Source organism: Ranitomeya variabilis, chromosome 2, assembly GCF_051348905.1.
Source record: "Ranitomeya variabilis isolate aRanVar5 chromosome 2, aRanVar5.hap1, whole genome shotgun sequence".
In the NCBI taxonomy this organism is placed as follows: Eukaryota; Metazoa; Chordata; class Amphibia; order Anura; family Dendrobatidae; genus Ranitomeya; species Ranitomeya variabilis.
In genome coordinates this window covers 229,246,151-229,252,150 of record NC_135233.1, presented here as the reverse complement: position 1 = coordinate 229,252,150, position 6,000 = coordinate 229,246,151, and positions in this window count along the sequence as shown.

Genomic DNA, 6,000 nt, shown 5'->3' with positions numbered 1-6,000 from the left:
CAACTCTGCCAGAAGAAGTGGCTGCTTGTAACGGAGATCGGCCCACTTCTTCCGCAGCTGGAGCGCACTGCGGCGTTGGCCAAATCTCCGCTCCATCATACGCCCAATGCGGCGCAGGACCTCATTTTTGTGGAGATTGGGGTGGGTAGGGCGACTCTCCCGACCCTCGTAATCGAGGGCATCCATTTCTCCCACAAAAAAACGAACCTCAGTCTGCCCCAGAGGAGCAGACCGCTGTCTCGCCGCCATTTTAAGAAAATGAGATGCTCGGCAACGCCTAACCACGCCCAGAAGACGTCCTTGACTCTGCCTCGCTGCCGCGCGATCCACATCGCTATAGCGACTCCGTTTATGCACAGCGTCGCGGTTGTGACGCTGGCTCCAGAACTCTCTTTTTGGCGTTCCCATTATCAAGCCGCAGCGCTCATCGTCCTGGTTTGTTTTTCAGCGGCTTGTACAGTAATTTTTGGGTATTATATCAGTATGGCTGTTGTGTCAACATAATGTACCTTATGTATAGAAAATGTGAATGCAGCCATAAAATCGTAGAAAAAAATAAACATGTGTGAACGCTACGTAACAGTATTGGATGTCTTGTGTCAGTTTAGCTAATCATATGTACTAATTTATTTTTTTTTTTCTTTTCAGGTTGCCATGTCTACTTCAGATGTTCCTGTGCTTGTAGCGGCTGCGTTGTTGTTAGAAGCTCACAACCAGCTTGAGGCTCAAGCGCGAAAAAATCGTGCTAAGCGTCAGCGCCGCATGTGGACCAAACAGTGGCTGCAGAAGAGGGATCAATTGTCCCATATGGGCCTAATAAGGGAACTGCAGGAGAACAACCCGCATGATTTCAGGAACTACCTTCGAATGTCGGAGGATTCCTTTAATGTGCTACTTGCTGCTGTGGATCCTTATATCAGGCGGCAAAATACGAAAATGCGAGCTGCTGTCCCTGTGGATGAGAGACTGGCTGTCACGCTGCGGTTCCTGGCGACTGGCAGGTCTATGCAAGACTTGCATTACTGCGCAGCAATTTCCCGATCCCTACTCACCGTCATCATCCCAGAGACATGTAAAGCAATTATCTCTGCTTTACACCGCAATTACATGCCTTTCCCGGATCCCGGAGACCACGGATGATTGGAAACAGATTTCCCGGGGATTTCATGAGCAATGGCACTTCCCTAATTGCGGTGGGGCCTTGGATGGGAAACATGTCCGCATCACCCAACCACCACACTCCGGCTCCTTTTATTACAACTATAAGGGATATTTCAGCGTAATTCTCATGGCCCTCGTTAATGCGAACTACGAATTTATAAGTGTTTCTGTAGGGATCAATGGTAGAGTTTCTGATGGCGGAGTTTTGGAGCACACCGATTTTGGGGAACGCTTGAAAGAACAGAAACTGGCCTTGCCGCCCAACAGCGACACTACTGAAAACCTGAACTTTGTGTTTGTCGGAGATGAGGCGTTCCCACTGCATCCCAACCTTCTGAAGCCCTTTTCCCAGAAAACTCTGACACCGGAGCGGCGCATTTTTAATTACCGACTTTCCAGAGCTCGCCGCGTTGTGGAGAATGCTTTTGGCATTATGGCAAACCGATTTCGGGTTTTCCACACTTCACTAAACATGAAACTAACGTCTATTGACTCAGTGGTGCTTGCCTGTTGCGTCCTGCACAACTTTCTCCGCCGCCGTGATGCCACTGCATACAGCCCTCCACAGTATGTTGACTCTGTTGACCCTGCAAACGGAGATGTAACCCAGGGCGAATGGCGTCTAGACGAGCACAGGGTTTCTGGCTTGGAAAGTCTGGGAGCCGGAAGGAACTCTGATGATGCTATGATCTGCAGGGAGAAGTACTGTAACTTTTTCAATGGGCCAGGGGCTGTCCCATGGCAGCATCTTCAGCAGTAGCACAACTGTTGTCATTACGTGTCATAACTTTTAGCATATATTATGCACTACATTCTGTGGGGTAGATGTGCTCTCGTGTTCCATTTGGTTGAAGACCCATTAAATTCATTTTCTGTTTCAATGTCTACATGAAGATATATCTATCTATTCACAGTACTCAACTTCTGTATCAAACATAAGAATGGAGCGGGTGCAGAGAAGAGCGACCAAGGTTATTAGAGGACTGGGGGGTCTGCAATACCAAGATAGGTTATTACACTTGGGGCTATTTAGTTTGGAAAAACGAAGACTAAGGGGTGATCTTATTTTAATGTATAAATATATGAGGGGACAGTACAAAGACCTTTCTGATTATCTTTTTAATCATAGACCTGAGACAGGGACAAGGGGGCATCCTCTACGTCTGGAGGAAAGAAGGTTTAAGCATAATAACAGACGCGGATTCTTTACTGTAAGAGCAGTGAGACTATGGAACTCTCTGCCATATGATGTTGTAATGAGTGATTCATTAATTAAATTTAAGAGGGGACTGGATACCTTTCTGGAAAAGTATAATGTTACAGGGTATATACACTAGATTCCTTGATAAGGCGTTGATCCAGGGAACTAGTCTGATTGCCGTATGTGGAGTCGGGAAGGAATTTTTTTCCCCATGGTGGAGTTACTCTTTGCCACATGGTTTTTCTTTGCCTTCCTCTGGATCAACATGTTAGGGCATGTTAGGTTAGGCTATGGGTTGAACTAGATGGACTTACAGTCTTCCTTCAACCTTAATAACTATGTAACTATGTAACTATGTAAAATATATCTATGTATGCAACATACTCTAGTTCTGTATCAGACATATGAATCTTGGGAGTCCGCAGCATTGTCTGTCCTCGTGCTTTACTGATTTTAAGATATAGCCTGGTTCACTATGTATTGATTTAGGCCTTTGCCGGAATTTTTTGGAGAGTCTGAAAACTATACATTTTTGGAAAGGTTATAGTATAAGCAATACGAAAAACAATGTTTCCATTTGCCCCGAGTCCCACGTGACCGCCATATTGGATTTTACAAAATGGCTGACGTAAAACCAATTTTCGTTAATATCTCAGCTTATAAATAACATAAAAATAAAATTTGACAGCTAAACATACATTTTAGGGCTAAGAAATGCAATATTACTAGTTGCAGATGTGTTTTAGATATTTACTACAGCAGTTTTTTATAATTATTTAGTATTGACATAATAATACATAATGACAGGAATCACATGTTTTTTTTTTTCTTTTATTACAGGAGTTGAACATGACAGACAAACCACAAGCTACTGAAGTCACTTGTGAAGGTGAGGCACCTATCAACTGGAAGCTATGTATGCTCTGTCAGTCTTCCAATGGCAATGAGAAGTTGGTGCAAAATCCTCGGATACAGTCTTACCAGCGCGTTTTGGACATAGTAGCAGAGAGGGCAAGTTTACAAGATGGCAACTATGTTGATATCCATCGACGGATTAGCAACAGGAAAGACACAATCGCTACACATCAGGCAGTCTACCATCGAAGTTGTTACACAAATGCAATTAACAACGACCAAATACAACGAGCCCGGGACCGTTATGCACATGCATTAGCTACTGGTAGCCACATTACCAAGAAACGAGGATTAAAAAGAGGACGTGCTGAAATGGACGAATCAGGTTCATTAACATCTGACTCTTCATCACCATTCACGAGGTCACATACATGGCCACTGGATAAGGAAAAATGTTTCTTTTGTCAGAACGATGAGAATGAGAAGCTTTATAATGTGAGGACAGTCAACGCAGGGAAATCGTTGAAACAAGCTATTGAAACATCAGATAATTTAACACTGAAAACAAGACTGAACACATGCATTGCACCAGGGGATGCACATTCTATTGACGTCCGGTACCACAAAAGCTGTTGGACAAAGCATGTTTTTCATGGACAACGAGAACGTAGTACCAACAGAACAGACCACAAAGAACCCTTATTACAACGTGCAAGTCTGCTAGAGTTGCTAAACCTAGTGGATATTCAAACACAGAACCAATCATATCTATCTATACAAGATATCGAAACCACTTATTTGAATATGCTTGGTATAGAAGGCGTGGAAAATCACAAACCTACATTCACTAGAAAGTGGCTCAAAGAAATTATAATGAATGCCTTGCCACATCTGAAATCCTGTCTTTCAAAAAACAGAAGGGAATCAGCAGTTCTTTATTCACCAGAAGCCTGTGAGGAAATCATGGTTAATTCTGCAATGGAATGTCGTAGTGATGATGCAGACAACATGCAGACAATCTACAAAGCAGCACAGTTAATTAGGAAAAGCATTGCTAATTTTACAACGGAAGTCAATGATAAAAACACCATAACGGTCACTAGTGACATACACGACGTTCCAGCAGAATTATATTCCGCTATCCGTTGGATCATAACAGGGCCGATTAACAGCCTTGAAACTCAAAGAAGGACCAAAATTGTTGACCGAGCAGCACTCACTATGAGTCAGAACATCATGTATGAATTCAAATCAAAACGCCAGGTCAACTACAAGCCAAAAACCGAATCATCAGTATTCAGACAACCCAACGCACGAGAAAACCCACAGGTCCTGGGGCTAGCTCTGACTGTTCATCACACCACTCGCGATAAGAAATTAATTAATCTTCTTAGTTCACATGGGTTTTGTGTTCCCTATGGCCGTACCCTACGAATGGAAACTGCTTTGGCTAATGCTGTTGTAGAAAACACCCGAGAGTTAAAAGGTCTTTACGTGCCACCATTCTTGAAGAAGGGTACCTTTGTGTTCTTTGCAGTTGATAACACAGACTTTGCAGAGGATACCCCTGATGGGAAAGGAACCACACATGGAACTATTACTGCTGTATATCAGCAAGTAGATGCTGTTGGAGAACCAGTTGCACCACCCTTGAAGATAACAGATGCCCACACTTTATCTGTCACTCCATACCATGTACATATGTTGCACTGTGACAAGCCAAAAGTACAACATACCCAAAGATCAGAACACTTTGTCACAAACAAGGAAATATCAGGTTCTTCCCAACTTTCACAATTTGGATGGATTGTTGCTACTGCTGTATCCAGAATGCAGCAACTAGAGAAAGCATCGAGCAAAATTCCTGGATGGTCAGGATACAACTCACTGTTGTCCGAAAGCAAGCGATTTACCAACGTTGGAGCCTTACCACTGCTACCAGAGCTAGCACACGAGTGGTCAACCTTGCTGACTGTGATCATGCAAGCAAGTGAACTGAGGAAGTTGACTGTTGGTGAAGATCATCCCACTGTTATTTCATTTGATATGGCTCTGTATGAGAAGGTTGTCCAACTTCTAGATGCAAGACCTGATCTGAAACGCACCGTTGTTCCACGACTGGGAGAGCTACATGTTGTAATGGCTGCCCTGCGCGCTCTGGGTACCTCTACGGAGAACTCGGGTATTGATGATGCATGGATAGAAGGTGATGTGTATGGGTCTGCAACAACAAGGCAAATACTGAAATGTACCCATTACAAGCGTGCTCTTCGTGCTCACACATATACATATGTTGCTCTGTATGAACTGTTGCTGGACGAGTTCTTCATTGATAATCCAGAACTAAAACAGGTGTGTTTGATGGCAACAGAGGGAATTGAAGCTGCCTGTTCTGAGGAAAACAAGAACACAAAAAGTAAGTCAGTGAAACAAGCAAGCACTTCCCTACTAGAGGCCTTGACCACTGCTGACATAATCACAGTCTTTCAAACATGGGTGAAACAGAGATCCAAAAATGCAATGTTCAAGTCAATGATGAACTACCTACAGCGAGTGGAAACAATCCTTTTATTTATTGCTGCAACCAGGAATGCAGACCTTGAGCTTCATCTTCAAGCCGGAGAGCAGCTCAGCAAGCTCTTCTTTGCATTTGACCGGATGAAATACAAGCGATTGTGGCCAAGGTATATCACGGACATGCATGACCTTAAAATAAATCACCCTCAAACATGGGAAGAAATGAAAGCGGGTAACATTTCAGTCACGAAAAGTGCTATCCCATT